This window comes from Centruroides sculpturatus, unplaced genomic scaffold (genome assembly GCF_000671375.1).
Source record: "Centruroides sculpturatus isolate CEXI.00-Female unplaced genomic scaffold, Cexi_2.0 scaffold38, whole genome shotgun sequence".
Taxonomy (NCBI): domain Eukaryota; kingdom Metazoa; phylum Arthropoda; class Arachnida; order Scorpiones; family Buthidae; genus Centruroides; species Centruroides sculpturatus.
Genome location: NW_019384306.1, coordinates 703814 through 721419, shown reverse-complemented (window position 1 = coordinate 721419; position 17606 = coordinate 703814). Strand labels below are relative to the sequence as shown.

Sequence of the window (17606 nt, the reverse complement as noted above, 5' to 3'; positions counted from 1 at the left end):
TGTACGGAAGCCCTTGCAGCCTCCATACGATGGACCCTACGAAGTCGTGTCACGCGGTAGCAAGACATTCACTCTATGCATAAAGGGAAAAGAAACTGTAGTTTCTATTGATCGCCTGAAACCGGCTTTTATTCTCGCAGCGAGCGAGTCGGACCAGTTACCCCCAACGTCTCCAATGCCAAGACCAGCGACGACTAAACATACGACAGAAGATCGAGCCCCAACGCGACAAACTACCACGCGCTCTGGCCGACATGTATCGTTTCCCGTTCGTTTCGTGTCTCAGACACTGGTGGGGGAGTAGCTGTGGCCGCCAGCGCCAGAGATCCTGAACACTGTCTGGCAACACTTGCCAAGATCACGAACTCTGTCTGGCAACACTTGCCAAGATCACGAACTCTGTCTGGCAACACTTGCCAACAAGAGTGGCTGGCAACGTCAGAAAAAGAAAAGGCGCGAAAGTTCGTTGGATTTTGTCCGGGTGTTGCCCAAGGATGTCTGACAGTTCTAACCTTTTCTAATAAAGTTCTTTTTTGTTACTGTTCGTGTTTGCCTGCTTAATGTTAGATCTAAACATCAGTAGGATTGAATGACAAAGTGTCAATACAGTCGATCCCACTATAACACAGTAGATATGTTCTAGTTTTTATGAAATCCATTTTCTATGAATCCTTAAATACATGAGCCAATCACAGCCCGGCATGTATGCAGTTTACAGACTATGGCTCTTTGAAAGGTTTTCTTCCAAAAAATTAACCAATTATAGACTAATTCAACTCAACATTTCCAAAATACATATAATTTTTTGGGAATAATCCATATAAACTATGCTATAAACAAAAAATTACTACTGAGCGTGCACCATTCGACCGCGCCATTGCTTAAGCTTGTTTTCGTCGTGGAGCTTGTCATCGAATGGCACTCGCATGCTTCCTGATAAATTATTTTTTTTGCGAAAAATTCACTGAACTTTGGAGACATCATTAATATAAATATAATTTTTATGGATGTTAAATAATAAATGGTTTTTAGTAGGTCCGCTGCTCGTTTAAACTCAATGGTTTGTACAATATCCGCTATTGGTCTAGATTCGACCAATCCTGTCACGACACGAGTCGGCGATGATGTTTTACCAAATTATACGAGTTTTTTTAGCATGTTTGTATGAATACTGTTGCAATTTTTTCGCTGTCATATAGGAATCCGAACTATAGGAACCCGTTTTATAGGGGGGTCTACTGTACACGATGTGATAGATGTGGCGTATGGCATCCTGTGGCATCTTAGTCCACAGCTGTTGCAATCAAATCATCTAGTTCAACCAAACTCTTAGGCTGTCCATCTTGGTATTTCAGGTGATCCCAGACATGTTCAATCAGTGACAAATTGGGACCTGGCAGGTGAGGGAAGCATGGCAATGTTGCAGAGATAGTCCTGTGACATTCTTTCTGTGTATGGTCAAGCATTGTCTTGTTGGAAAATGGCTCTTGGGAACCCTGCCACGAGATGCAACATGTGGCTACAGGATTGTCACTAACACACCATTGAGCTGTCACCGTCCCTTGGATCACTACTAGAAGTGACTGGCTGTTGTATGTGATGGCACCCCGACTGTGGGACAGTGTCGCTCTAAAGCATAGGCAGGATTGAGGTGTTTACCACGAGGCCTCAAGACACAAACATGGCCATCATCAATGCCCAAACAATCTGAATTTGTCCCTGTAGATGACCAGATTCCATTCCAATTTCATTGAGAGCAACACCACTCCAAAGGAATGTCAACGGCAGCACATGTAATGGCCACTGCAATACTAAATGTTCCTCACCCAACACCTCAAAATGGTACAGAAAGACATGGGTCTATAATGATGTCACCACCTGTCTTGATGACAGTGATATGGTTGGCTGTATGTGTGCTTGTTGGAGGACCAGCAGTCCTCTCAGACTAGTGGTCAGTTGAGGATATCCTGAGCCTGGGCACTATGCATGTGAGCTCTCTTTCATCCACTGGTCCCAACACCATCTCACAGCGATGTCAGAATGGCCTATGTGGTGGGCTATTCAATGAGATAACCATCCAGCTTCTCTCATTCTGATAATCCTTCCCTCTAAAACTCACTTTGTTTATATGGTCATTGTGATGTAAAAGTATCTCTAGAGATACAGAATCCCTCTGCAGCAGGTAAACTACAGACAGGATGCTTTTGTGCACTTTTTTTATAGGCTAAGGGAAACACTAACACCCTCTGCTGACTTTAGAGTTATGGCTCATTGTGTAATCATTTCCATATCTGCTTAAGACTTATCTGCATACCAAGCGTCACAGCAATACAACACCTTGTGTGCTATTTTTTATGGCAATGAGTATTTTATTAATGTATCTAAATTCAATATGGAATTTATTTATAAATCCTTTCTGATGAAGATAATAAAGTGAGTACAAGTTAAAGTAAATTTTTTTTTAAATCTTATAATTTTTAGAACATACTTTGTTCTATTCTTGTATTCTTCTCTTCACATTATATGCTGTTTAATTCCAAGAATAGTTATACCAGGTATATCATTTTAGAGAGAGAAGTTTAGCAATAGCTTATTGACTAATGAGTTTGAAACAATCACAATATAGTGAGATGCTACAACCTGTGGAAAAAAGTTTTCGAACAACAGCTATGTGAAAATTATTGATTATAGAAATTGTTAAATAATCCTAGAGCAATAAAAATTCTGGAGTTTATTTCTAATAAGTTTTATTATGCAAAATATCACCCTGGAAAAATAAACTGGAATAAACTTTCTCCCAATCATTAATCATCCAGTTTTGGTAACACCTTGTTCATTCCATTCATTTTTTCATGTGTTGATCATCCTGAATGCTTTTGGTTTGGTTTTACAAACTTTTAGCCAATTTAATGTAACCAGTTTCAAACCATACAATTGTAAACATTTTCACTTAACATTTAATTTTTTTGATGTGATTTGTTTTTGATTTTATTGTTAGATGCACCTTAAGACAATCTTGATTCTTACTTGTTCTTGGTGAGCTAGTTCTCTCAATTTTACACTTCCACATTTCTCATATTTCATCCATGTGTACTTTACCTCTGAAACAGCACAACCAAGCTGTTGAGAAACTTCTCCAAGTTTTCCCTTCTAGAATCAGTCACAGTTTTGGTTTTGAAAATCCTCATTCTTTTCTTAAACAGGACCCATTTTAAAAGCAATGTAAAGACAACAATAATGAACATACACAGGCAATACTTTCAGATTAATTTGCAAAAACTAATGTGATTATTGTTAGTGCATTAACACAATTTTTCTAGTATGTTTGAAAATTTTTTCCAGATTAGGATTTGGACAAGATTATTTTTTTATATTCAAAATTATTTTTCCAGTTTGATATTTTGTAGAATAGCAGCTCTTGTCATTAGAAATAAACTCCAGAATTTTTATTGCTCTAGGATTATTTATTTTAATTTATTTTACATATACAATAGGAAGCATCCCTGGATAACTGATTTTCTCCCCAATTAAAAAGACTTAAAAGCAGTAACAAAAGAAAAAAAAACACAAACAATTGTGCAGAAAAAAACCAAGAAAATTTCATATCAAATAAAAGAATATTTAATAAAAATTTTTATATTTGTCCAAGCAATTTCAAATGAAAGATCGACTCCACCATGGAACTGGTGTTATTTTCCTCATGTGTGCAAAAGGATAATGAGAAGACACTCATGTATTGTCTACTTTAAGAATTTTCTTAAATTTTGTAAAAATTTAAAAATACATTACAGATCAAGAGAAGGTTGCATATTATATAGTAAGCATTTATATGTGTGTTTAAAATGTAATAAATCAAAATGTAAATTGTTCAATATTACAAATGTTTTGAGAAGAACAGTAAAAATAAGACCTAATAGAAAGAGCTAGCATAAACAAGTAAAATAAAAGATAGATTATAGGTTAAACATTGGGGAACCTGCAGAGAAAGCCAATCAGAATGAATAAAACCATTAAAACATTTGTAAAAGTAATGATCAAAATATTTAATGCAATCAGTAAGAGAGAAAACCCAATCTAGATATATCATCATCAGGATTAGATGTAAATGGGAGATTAGCAAGTTTGTGTTAAAGATATATTTTATCAAATTCCTTAGAAACTTTAGTTATATGAGATGGTGCAACATTTCCCAGAGTGGAAGGCATTAGTCAAATAATGATTGGAAGTTAGCAATGAAGAGGGTATGATTTGTTAACAAATAATTCCTACATTCAAAATTATCACATAACTGTTGTTTGAAAACTTTCTTCCATGGGTTATACAAAACATACCTTATTGATATCCAGCAAGAGTTTAAAATATTAAGAACAATACCAAAGGGTTTACCCCATTTGGTATGGTTGTGTGTTATTTTCTTATTAGTTTATGTTAAAACTTTGCTCTTTTAAATTTAGAAATGTTGGTTGTGTGTTCAATCCATAATTTATTCAAATTCTGTATCTTTCCTAACTGAGGAAGACATATGAATAGTTTAATATATTAAAAATGTTTTCAAACTCATTATTACAGTGGAACCCCGTTTATCCAACTCAAACAGGACTGGGTCTGATTTGGATGACAAAATCTGGAAAAATCATTAACGACAAACACAGTTTATAGACTTTTTACTTTATATCTCTATAGTCTTCTCCAACATAACCACTTTTTTTCCTTTATATGACATTTTCATAGTGTTTATTTTATTTCACAAATGTCTTACCTTGGAATAGGTTGCCAAACCAGAAATTGGGACTTTGTGAGGTAGCATTGTTATAACATTTGATGGATACCCAGCATTAGATAAGCAATAGCTACTCTGGAAAATTAGTTTTATTAGAATTATTCATTTATTTTATTGAATTGTCAATTATTGAACATTATCTGTTGAACCAATCTTGTTTGACTTATATGTGTCAAATAAGAATCAAAAAGAACTACAAATATTCATTTTTAAAATCTCATACCATATGTATTTGCAGTTCTTTGGCATTGCTTTATAACTTCATTGATCCAAACAATCCTATACAATAATTAAGTTTTGTTTGGTCTGATGAAATAAAGCTAAATGGATTTGTATGACAATACAAACCATGAATGAACAAAAACAATCAAAACATTGTTTGCATTTCTCTATATGAAAAACTGAGAATGTAATTGGTTGAAAAAGATTGAACACTAGTCATGAACAGGGTTGGTTCTGGTAAGTATGCAGTGCGTGCGTGCATGCATGTATGTATGTAGCCAAATTCCTATGGCAGCTGATAGCGCACAGTAAAAAATAAAATTCACATATAATTTAATATAGTGGTTGGTGATGAAATAGATTGATGTTTACATGATGACTGATATAGTTGTGCATTTTATGGATATAAATAACCAAGCTTTATTTGCATTAATGTTTTATGATTAAGTTTAAGAAATGAACTTGTGTACACTTTATGCAACTCATTGTGAATGGTTGAATTAAACAACATAGGTACATGGTTTTATGTTTTTGCTTAATTTTCATTGTAAATGGCCCTTCATTCCCATACCATTAATCTTAAGGCAATACTTATACCATTGTTTTAATTGTTGACAGAACCAACAGGAAATTTATATAAGTACAGCTTTGGAGTTGGAGTCAAAGTTTTGGTGTTTTAGAGTTGTCAAAAATCTGCCAATTCCAACTCCTTTTTACCTTTGCAACTTGTTATGCATATAAAACAAAAAAGTATTGGAATTGTGCCAAATTTCACCATCCAAGTATTTTGAAAATCTACATGTTTGGAGATTTCCTGAACAAAAAAAAATGTCAAAGGGGAAAATTTGAGAGAGAGTGCACGTGTTGGTGTCTAATTTGTTTAATTTCTTTATTCTCTGTTTTGCGATATTGAGCAATCTTAGAATGGGTATAAAATTTAAGAAAACGAAATTTGGCATGGTAGCTTGTGCATGCATTTAATAGCATAATTAATGCTATTAAATTTTGGTTCTTAATTAAAAGGTTGTCAGGTGGAGACACAGGAGGAGTTATGTATCATATCTCCAATGTGGTCAGACTTAAGGAATATTTTACATGTTATTAGTATTCACAATTTTATAAAACTCTTCTCTACCCTCAAAATTAAACTTAAGTTCTAATATGAGCACAGAGAGAAAAGGAAATATTACAAAATTTAAACATGATTTTTACAATGCACTGGAAAAAGTAAATCACACTGACTGTTCTTCAAATTTGGATGTTAAAATGGCGATACTGCACTATCCAGACATTATCCAACATACAGCATTGCTACCAACCCAAGTTTCAGTAGAGCAGATTTATTTTCTCCCTCTTAAAACTATTAAATCTGATTTAAGAGCTTTCATGAATACAGACTTAATAAAAGTGATTCTCTTTTTAAGAAGTAATTCAGTTTATAACAGACAAAAAATAATAAATTAGTCAACATGGCAAAATAAGCAACCTTTTTCTTTACCAGTCTAAATGTTATATTTCTTATTCTTGATTGTTTAATGTATGTGCATACTCTTATATTATGTACAACATTTTTATTAAACTAATTTGTTTGTGTACAAATATATTTACTGTTTTTTTTTTATACATGCTTACCAAATACCATTGCCATCATTAAACAAGTCAATAAATGTGAATTTATATATTAAGTAGATGTGGCAAGTTTTAATGCTATTTTAAAAAACTTAAATTACTTTTTTAAAAATACAAAATTAATCAGAATCGTTGTCGTCATTACTTTTTGACTGTTTTACAGTATAGGCCTATAACAAATGAAAAGAATGGCAGTCAATCAAAAATGACTTCCCCAAATTTTTACTCTCTTGAATTCAAAAAGCCTTGAAACAGAGAAGTACAAAATCATTCAGGGTTTTTTCTATATGCACAGATTTTAGAATGTGTGGGGGGCATGATTTAGTTCAACCACTTTGAAGCTTAACTCCTGTGTTAAACCCATTCAACTCAAAAACTGCAGAAGTTATTAAGCTTCAAACAGAGTGAACAAAATCTTGCCCCACATGCAGTAACATCCATACATACAGAAAAAAACTGAATCTTTTGCATAAACATTTCAATGTGTCCCAAGTCCAAAACTGCAAAAATTTGAAGTCATTTTTTGACCAATCACTACACTTTTCCTTTGTTGTAGATAACAGCCAGGAAAGCAAAAATTATCAAATACATATTTATATATTGACTATGTCATTACTCAGAAGTGTCTTTTAGCTTTGGAATAAAAAAAACCTTCTACATTCTATCTTTATTATAACTATTTATTGAAGCTTTTATTCTGAGGTCACATGATGACATCAGAATTCCCGGACCTATTTTGTTAAAAAGCCCACTTCTGGTCAGAGTCAGATGGTAAGGTCAAATCCACCCCTACTGGCGAATTTAGGTACTACTTTTTTCTTCTCAGAATCTCTTTCCCATGTCATTCTTAGTCACTCTCCCAAATTTGCCGACAGTCCGGCTGTTAGATTGCTATACAGATGTCTCTGAGTACCATCAGGTTAAAAAAAAACACTCTGTATAACTTTGAATAAAAGGCAACAGTTATCTATGGCTTGATATAAATAAAATATAAATCAAATATTTTTATGTAATTTTTTTATCCTGTCAACTATATGAAACTGTCAAAATGTACCAATAGGTTTTCATAGGTTGTTAGGTAATGAATTTACTCACAATCAACATTGATACGGTTGGCCAAATATCTGTAGCATGCATGCTGGTAACAATCCAAAATTAGACCTGGTCATGAAAAGTTGATTAATCAAACAAACTGAAATTTAGCAAAAGCTGAAATATTCTTAATGTCTAATGAACTTGTCAAACAGTTGCTGAAAGGAAACTGACATTTGTATCTACTTTAAAACAGTTCATATAACAATGAAACTTACTTAACATCACACAAGAGGTGTAGGCCAAGTGGGAATGACTCCAGAGAAAATTTTCTATAGGAAATTAATATAGAAAGTAGAGAGAGTTGACTGTGTACTCTGTGGCCGGCTCTTGCAGAGTAGCTTATTCTGCAACTGCATTATCATATGGCAATCATGAGTTTGAAATTCTGTTCATAAACTAACTTGTTCAGTTTTCAAACGTCTCACTTTTCGAAGTTTGACTATATAACAAAAAGCAGCATGGTATCTTTTGACAGTTTTTTTTTCCAAAATATAGCTAAATGGTGAAAATTAAAAAAAAAAAAGAGAGAAAAGTACCAAAATATATAAAAGACTTAACATCTGTTTTGTCGTCATCTATCTATTTACACACTTTTCTGAGAAGTTAATAGAATGGATAAGAATACATATGTCAGTAAGTCTATTGTATTATCCCAACTATTTACATGCTTGACAAAAAGGTAAAGTTAACAGAATGGATAACATATGCTATTATTCTCAAGCTAAACTACATAATGCTTAACTTTAAAAAAATACATTACAATTTATAATTTTATAAGTCTCTCTTAGCATTTTTATGCATTTTTCCATGATTTCTTAACGGCTTCAAAATGGCAAGTAGTTAGACTAATGAATACTGACATTAATTTAGAGTTTTGTGTGCAAAGTTTTTTAATTGTATACTTGCTTACTGGAGAATTCAACTTAAAATAAAAACCATTCAACTATCCAGCATAATTCTTTAATAACATAAAAACGTTTTCAAACGCATTAAGCGTTCATCAGTTATTTCTCTAATTCAAAACGGTAAATTCAAATTAGAGAAATAACTGAGAGGTTTAACCTTGGAATTGGAGCAACAAGATAGTAGTAGCGTTAATTTCTTGGATCTGACTATAACATGCGAAAAAGAGGAAGTCCGAACCAACATTTATCGTAAACCAACATCTATCCCCATCATTATCCCTAAGAATTTGGCAGATCCAGAGCATATTAAAATGGCGGTATTTCGATCTTGGATAAGAAGAGCACACACACATTGCACAAACGTTTGCAATACAGTTAAGGAATTACAATATATACGAAGAACTGCCATACAGCATGGCTACGGGAGGAAAAGAATAGAGGCTCTCATTAATTAAGAAGGATAATAATCTGGCAAGTAGGCAAAAGCAAAACCACCAAAAAGAAAAAGTGGTCCTCGATTATATACCCCTCCTTAAACCGATTGTCAAGAGGGTTTCCAAAAATAAGAACTTACAAACAGTTTATCGACGTAATCCCACTATACAGGATATTAAGGAATGATAAGGGGCATTACGAACGTAACTCCTTAACAGGAATATACTCAATACCGCTAAGAGACCATAGGTTCAACTCTAACTTAGTATATATAGGCACAACTTTGAGGAATTTGAAAGAAAGAATAAATGAACATAAGCTTTCGGTGAACAAAACTGTTGACAGTACGGTCCTTGCCACTTATGCTAAACAACAAGGCATTACTGTTTTCTGGGACCAGGCCTCTATAATAAAAGCTACCAGATCTAGACAAGCGGTAAAATATCTCAAAAAGATGAAAATCCACAGGGCGCAGAAGAGCAAGCAGTGTATCAACTATAGGGATGCTGACGGGCTTTCGTCTGCTTGGAAATCTTTTTGCGACGAATTGGCAGAGATCTATAAAAAAAGGCTTAATCGGACTTAGGATGATCTTTGCTAGATATTTTATTTTTATTTATTTTTATTATTATTTATTAAATACACGGAAATTAGTATATATCACTTTCATTTATAACATGTTACCTTTTAATTTTTTACATAACCGTTTATTTGAAATTTGATTGCGTAATTTTTTAAATTTCCCATTTCAAGTTAGAGAAATAACTGATGACAAATGCTTAATGCGTTTGAAAACGTTTTTATGTTATTAAAGAATTATGCTGGATAGTTGAACGGTTTTTTATTTTTAAGTTTTTTAATCCCTTTCCTGTCAAAAATGAGAGCTATGAGGGAAGGAATGAGAACCAAAATGGCAAAAATGAAGGATTTCAAACACCAAATACTTGTCACATTTTATCTTTAACTATTATGATGTGTCATTTTAATGCAACTTTGTAAGATAAAAATTGGTTTATTTTTAAGTCTAGGAAATTCATCAAAAGGACTACTTTCAGATAGTAGACTTCATTAGTGTTGTGGTTATTATTGTTTATTTGTCAGAGTGATTTTTTTTACACTAACCTACAAAAAACATTAATGTCTTAATTGTTATATTAAGATCTTGTATTTATCCCAAATGGATTAATAGCTAAATGGAAACAGTTTATGGTTTGTTCAAAAGTGCTTTGTGCAGTTGGTCTCTTGTACTTTAATGTGTAAATATATTTTGTTGTAAATATAAGGTATATTTACAACAAAACAGATTTATTAATATCTATTTTCTTATTCATTTTGGTATATTTTCCTTTCAGTCTAACATTCCTTTCTCTTCTTTCTATCTCCTCACCTACCACTTTCACTTCTCTTCCCTCTCCTCCTCCAGCTAAACACTGTGTATGGCTGTTGTTTTTTGTTAAATATAAGTCTAGCATGCAAATAGATAACAAAACAAATGTACTAACAGTTGTTTTATTATCCATTTTCATAATTTCTCCTTTAGCTTAAGCATGTAAAAAGATGAGATAACAAAACAGACTCACTGGCATTTATTCTGATTCTTCTTGTTATTTTCCCCAAAAGACCAAGCTTGTAAATACACAGTAAAACAAATCAAACAAAATAACTTCTGTTATCCATTTTGTTGATTAACCTTCGAGTCTAGTTTGTGAATAAATAGGATAACAGACTTAATATTACTTCATTATCCATTTTGTTGCACACTGATCCTAAAGTTTATAGTAAGAGGACAATAATTTTGGTAAATTTTCTAACTTTTACTACTTCTAATTTACTTTTTTCAAAACAAGCCCCTCTCAAAAAACTCAAATCCACTTCATTAAAACCCCAAAAGAAAACCTTTTTTCAAGAGTCAAATGGAGCAAACAGTTTAAATACCTTTGCTGACACAATTGCAGATCTGAATGACAACCTGTTGGAACCTGAATAAAGCTGCAGACCAAGAATGGGCAGCTTTTTTCTATGTAAGGGCCACATTTCAAAACTTTTGAATTAACGTGAGCCACATATAACAGAAAAGAGGGAAAAAAAATGCTAGTAAATCACATTTACTCATTCACATATAATTATAAATAACATAGGTATACTTAACTTAGTTTCTGGAACTGATGTAAATGTAATATATTGGAAATATTTGATTAAATATTAGTCACTGCTAGTTTTAAATTAGTTTCAATGTGTCTGTTAGCCAGTTTCTTTTTTTATTAAATTCATTGCAGAAAAACTATTCACATAAAGTTGTAGAAAATAATGTTTGAATTTTTGCTGCATACTTCCTTAAGCTGGGAAATTGATATATTTATTCAAATTTTATGCAACGTGGGCCACAAAAAATATTAATGCAGGCTGCGGGTTGCCCATCCTTGCTGTAGACCATGCTAATAGAAACAAAGAAGTCAAAAGGAGCCATACTTCTACATGCAACCCTTTGCAAGATGTAGTCCCCTGAAATCAGTCTACTTTGAGGGCACAATTGGGAGGAATGCTGCATGCTGCATTGAGACTATTGTGTTTAACTATTTAGCCCAGTGTTTCCCAATGTGGGGCCCACACTCCACAGGGGCATTTGGGGGCAATTCAAAAATGGGTCAAAGTTTAAGTTAACTGTATAGCCACTGTATATGTTAGGGGGCATAAGAATTTTAGAAAGGCTTAGGTAGGGCATAGCACAAAAAAGGTTGGGAAACACTGATTTAGTCCATGTTTGTCTAATATTCAAATCTAAATCAAAATCTGAATACAATAACTTTGTAGATATCAATAGGGCATAATAGAAATTTGAATTTCCTAGTTAAGACAGTTAATATATTACAGAAAATTATAATAACAACCAAGGAATGTGGTTTAATAGTAGAAATGCTGATTTGTTTGAAAAGTAATTTTTTCACTTAGAAGATAATTCAAACTGTCTTTCATAACTTATGATGGAAGTGATTTGATAACATTACTGAAAAACTAAAGATAATGATATAAAAAGATACCATTAAATCTAAATTCCTATTTATTCCACATTTAAGAATTCAGTTGCAAATTTTTTCTTTTAATAAGACTTTTGGACTTCTTTTTGCATGAAGTTCTTGATTCCACCAAATTATGCTTTCTAATGTTCTTTTACACAAACACTGCATTCTTCATTCAAAATAATCTGGAAGCAGATCTTTTAAAAATATGCACAGAAGTTAATGGATTGATCAAGCAGACAATGTCACTAGCCATTTTGTCAATTCTTCTCAGTCTAAATTAACAACATTGCTGCTAGAAGTGGCAGGTATTTAAAGCAAAAAATAATGTACCAATTTAATGATAAAAAAACCGAGTAGAAACCTCTATGTACAGTACTTCTAAAAAATATGTAACTTTTATTGAAACAAATTTAATATAAACTGATAGCACATAACAATGATCCACCTTTTATTACTGAAAATTATTTTTAAAACTAATTATAAATTCTAATGTTTAAGCTGACAGTGATCATATTAGAAGTATCCCTTGATTAACATGGTTAATTAGTCCCCTCAATGCTACTGCATATATCAAAATCTTGTTAATCAAATACAGTATCAGTGTTAAATAAACACAATTGTTAAAGCAGTGTATATTACAACTTCTGTCACACACATAAGGAAATGCATGGCAGAAATTTATGCAAGATTTGATTCACACACAAAATTAATTGCACTGCAATTAATTTTGCATTGCATGTTAATAAAATCGCACATAAAGCAAGGGATAATTGTATAGGGAAACCATGTTAAAGGGGCATGCACTAAATGAAGTTGCACCAAGTGAGATATTCCTGTAGTTATATTTTAGTGTAATTATTGCTGCTTACAATAATTATAATTTCTGTAACAATTTTATGATTAAGTAGATTACTGTAATAGAAATAAGCAAACAAGCTTGATTTCATTTCAAATATAAAAACTATCAAAAAGTGTTATTACAGATCCATGCATTTCATAAAGTTATCATTTTGTGAAACAAAATTAAATACTTGTTAAAAAATTTTATAGAAATGTCAAGCAAAAATGTTTAATTTGTTTTGTATAATTTATTAAATTAAGAACTATTAAATATCATATAAGGTTATTTTGCAAGTTGACAAATTTGTCTAACAATATACCAACGAAAATATTCATGCAAGGTGTGCATGATTCCTGACTTGTTTACAAAGTAGTTAAATTTGTTGCCAAAAACTATTTTAGCTTTACCAAGTAATAATTTATAGAAATTTTTACAAAAGTGTTTCTTCACATTTCAATACAATAAAACAATCAAAACAGCTTAACCATATAATTTATTTTGATATGTTTAGTTGTTCAATTCATAAAAGGCAGGAATTTCCATAGAATTATTAAAAAGTGTATCACTGTGTGTAAAAATTTTAAGTAGTAAATAGTAATCAAATTTTATGCAAAATAACATTTATAATTATATAAATATTTTTCAAGACAACATAATAAGTACAAACCAAACAAAATGAAATATCTAAGGAATCTAATTTGTTTCTATTCAATACTAAATTTCAGTGTGTGTTATCACTTGAAAATGATAAAACTCAACTTTATCTATATTCCAAATTAATCAGTTAAGGTATATCAAACATTAACTTAAAATTCTGAATAATATTGCATACAGTTTAATACAAATAATGGTAAATTCTTTTATATGAAAAGATACCAAGAACAATGTTTTTAAAGGAACATTTAAAGTAATATAAAATGAATAAATATATATTAATTTAAATAATAAACTTTGTATCTATCTCTCTCTCATTGTGTGACAGATCACAAAGTATATATTTTTGAATCTAAAATTCATATCAAAAACAATTAAATTATTACTTTTTCCCCTCACTAACTTTATTTTTAAGCAGATAAATATTTTTTAATATATTTTGTCATCAATATTTCAAAGTATATATTTCTTAAAATTTGTGATATTTCTAATTCATTATCACATACACATAACATCATGGTATTTTAGAGTTACTTAATGTTCAATGTCAAGTTAATTTTAAAGAAAACTCTATTTTAATTGTTGCAATTTGAGGCTGTCATCCAAATTCAGAACAAAAACATTTAATATTTTGGCTACCTGGAATAAGTACTGAAACTACATATTTCTAATTTGTATAAATTAAGATACTGCTTTTTGCATAAGATACATCTAACAATATTGTCAAAACACTTACACAACCAAAACTTCAGCATTCATGATATTCAAAACACTCATAAAACAAGTGTTTTGAATAATATCCAATATTTAGTGCATTTATTACTTAACATTATCATCATCATCATCATGGTATGTCATCATTATGTAGTTTGAAGTGACTTTTCAGAGCCGATAGTTCTTCCAGAATTAAACTCAATCAACAAGAATGTACTATTTAGATATCCCATAAATAAAAAAAAAGTAAAACGAATAGACAAAAAAAAAAACAAACTTGTAGTACATATAATGTTGAATATATAAATAAAATATAAACAAATTAATATATATAACATCATATGATAGCTACCATTGCAAGTAACTCAAAATAATACATTACATAAGTAACATTACTAGATTTCAAACAACATTCCTGTAACTTTTCCTATATTATTACATACATAAAAGAAAAAAATATACAGGATTACTATATTTATATACACACGTACATACCATATATATATATATAAAACACCACATTTGTAGTTTAATAATTAGGAAGAATTATCCTAATTATTAAATTTTAAGTTAAATACAAAACAATAAATATGTTAATATGTAAAAATTAATAGCTGTAATATATTTAAAAATAGAATTGAAGCTATATCGTAATCAACAAAATAGTTACGTGCAGATTATTAGATATTAACATATGGAAGAGAGTCATTAAAGCACATCAACAAAAACTCATCTTTTTATTAAGGGAAATACATTCTTATTACTTAATATTTATTTTGAATGTGATGTATTATTTATTCTAAATTTGCAAGTGTGAATTGAGTGAAATTGACCAGAATTTTTCATAAAGATTATGCAGAAAATCCGGTTTTGAACAGATGAGGGGGAAAAAATATACAAAAATGGAAGGGAAAATGATCTTTTGGATGTATTTAACAAGTATTTAAATCACAGGTCAATGAAACTTATCTTTTTAACCAACTTACATTGTTCAAAGGCTGTGATATTTCTCAACGTTGATAAAACTAGTTTTATCTGCTTAAATTGCCAGGTTAAAAGAAAATATTCGAGAAGCTTTTTTGTATGTCAAAGGCTGGAGGAAATGACTATTAGGCTTAAATTCGAAGAATGATTGAATATGAAGAAGTCATCTAAAAATAAAATACTATTTTCAACTATTCCAAAAACAAATCTTAAAATTGAAAGAGAATTAAATTATAAACGGCAAATAAGTAGAAATCCTCAACTTTTTTTGTGATTTTTACCATTATTAACTGGTGACGTTATTTCCGTGATTAGATTCATTGATACGATCAAAAATGATAAAATTTCCGTTTAATCATTTTGTTATGTATTAGTGAAGAAATTATACTTACTACTTCGTCGCTACACATTGAAACCGCAATTGTTTTCTCGTTATCCACTTTTACCCGCGGCAGACAACGACTCAAACCAAAATGCAGCCGAATGAACGAAATGGCCACCCACGATGACGTCACAAGAAATTCATTATCCTCGTTAGCAAAGAATCTACACGTTAACATTCTCCCTCTATCGTCGACAATATTTATTTTTCGTTTCTTTTTAATTTTTTTTTTTATCAAAATAATAATAATTTACATTATTTAATATATAGTATCAAAATATATTAACATTTACGTAATAACTATTAAAAAGTATATTTCAATAATATTTTCATATTTTTTTACTCATTTTGTGTCTCTATCTAATGGGCCTTTATATGGAAATATGAAAAAGGCCTCTATATGGCCTTTTTCATATTCGTTGAATTTTGTCATGTCCATAAAGGGGCGACAGAATGGTGAAGGATGCAGGCTGGAGAGTTGAGGAGGTTAAGGCCTCAGTTTACTGCTATGGGATACCCGGAATAGAATCGGGAGCAATCCAGAAATATTTCGGAGTGATCTGTCCTGGATACATCGTGTTGGACCTCGCCCTTCACCACCCGGCCGCTCCATTGTGGGCCTAGCCGAATCATCAATGGGCCTTTAAAAAAAGGTTGCTTTAATACCCACATAATGAAAAGAATAAACAAATAATGGTGAGTTAGGCCCGACAGTTGCTTGTCCAGATTCGATTCTGGGTCCCCAGAACAATAAAAAGCTGAAACCTTAGCCATTTGGCTATTGTTTCTCAATCCGTGTACAGTATTTATAAGCTGCTCTCACTTAAGTTGTTATGCTTAAAAATTCTGAAGATATTTATTTGATTAAACATGAACAAAGCAGTTGAATTCATAATGTATTTTTTAATAATTCTAAAGTGAATTATGTACAATACATTGATTTTTCAAAAAGATTAAATTTCTCTTTGAATGGATTATCTACAGACAGAAAGCGCGAAACTGCAAAAAAAAAAAAACAGATTTGAAATCCGAGCTGAATTTCATTCATATTTCCATTTTAGTGAGCAAATCATAAAAGCTTGCTTGATTTACATTATAAATAAGTTCCTGATTATATTTCTCATTAAAATAATTGAAGTCATTTATATGATTGCCTGGGAACACTAAGAGAGTGCTCTTTTCCATATCCATTGTGGGTTCTCTCCAAACCCACAAGGGGGTCAACCGCGCGTGAAAAATTTTAGAAATTTTTAGACTGCTAGGATTGACCCTGAGTTTCCCAGAGCGTTAGACTGACATCTTAACCCAGCCATACTCAAGCTTTTTTTTCCTCGAGCCACATGTATATGCTTGTAACATTACGCAGCCCGCGACATAGTTTGCTATACATTATAAGATAATTTTAAAAATAAAACTTAAAAACTAAATGTGACCAAGCGTTTATTTAAAAATCAGTGCAAAATTCGATATTAAAACGAATTTCTGACTATTTTAGACAAATCAGATTTATTAATTACTACATGCTACTCTCAAAACGTCATCAAGCTGAGAATCAACACACCGATTTCTATATATGTTCTTTACATATTTCATTTTAAAATAGAATGATTTGCAAAGTTACGTCGATGCAAACAACGTGAGAATCAAGCCTGCATACTTTGCTGCACAGTCTAGTATTTGTCAGCACTAATTTCCAAAACTCTGCGTACTCCTTTCCACTCTCTTTTCTTTAAAAATAACTTCCAGATTAGTATCGTTTATTGAACTCGATGAATTCGTTGAATAACTTTGCATAATCATATCGAAATGTAGTTAATTGTGTAATAGTTACTGTTTCTAAGTGCCAGAGATTTTCTAGAAGCAACAGACAATTCTTAACATTTCTTAAATCTTGAAATCTGCTCTTAAATTCCTCGGATAGAGCAGTCAAATAATTTAACATGAT

At 31.4% G+C, this 17606-nt stretch overlaps 1 protein-coding gene across 3 annotated transcripts in view; it reads right to left on the bottom strand.

Moving 5' to 3' along the window:
• Positions 1–15811, bottom strand: part of LOC111619333 (protein tyrosine phosphatase type IVA 1-like) — a 61733-nt gene extending 45922 nt beyond the window's left edge. Inside the window, exons 1-2 of one of the 3 annotated variants that reach the window (XM_023361057.1) lie at positions 15672–15794; positions 15282–15446 (exon numbers count right to left, since the gene is read on the bottom strand). The gene's annotated coding sequence lies outside the window, so the exon portion shown is untranslated. Of the gene's footprint in view, positions 1–15281; positions 15447–15671 lie in introns of all 3 variants that reach the window. The other 2 variants (XM_023361046.1, XM_023361052.1) reach the window with 2 other exon arrangements.
• Between the last annotated feature and the right edge of the window lie 1795 nt (positions 15812–17606).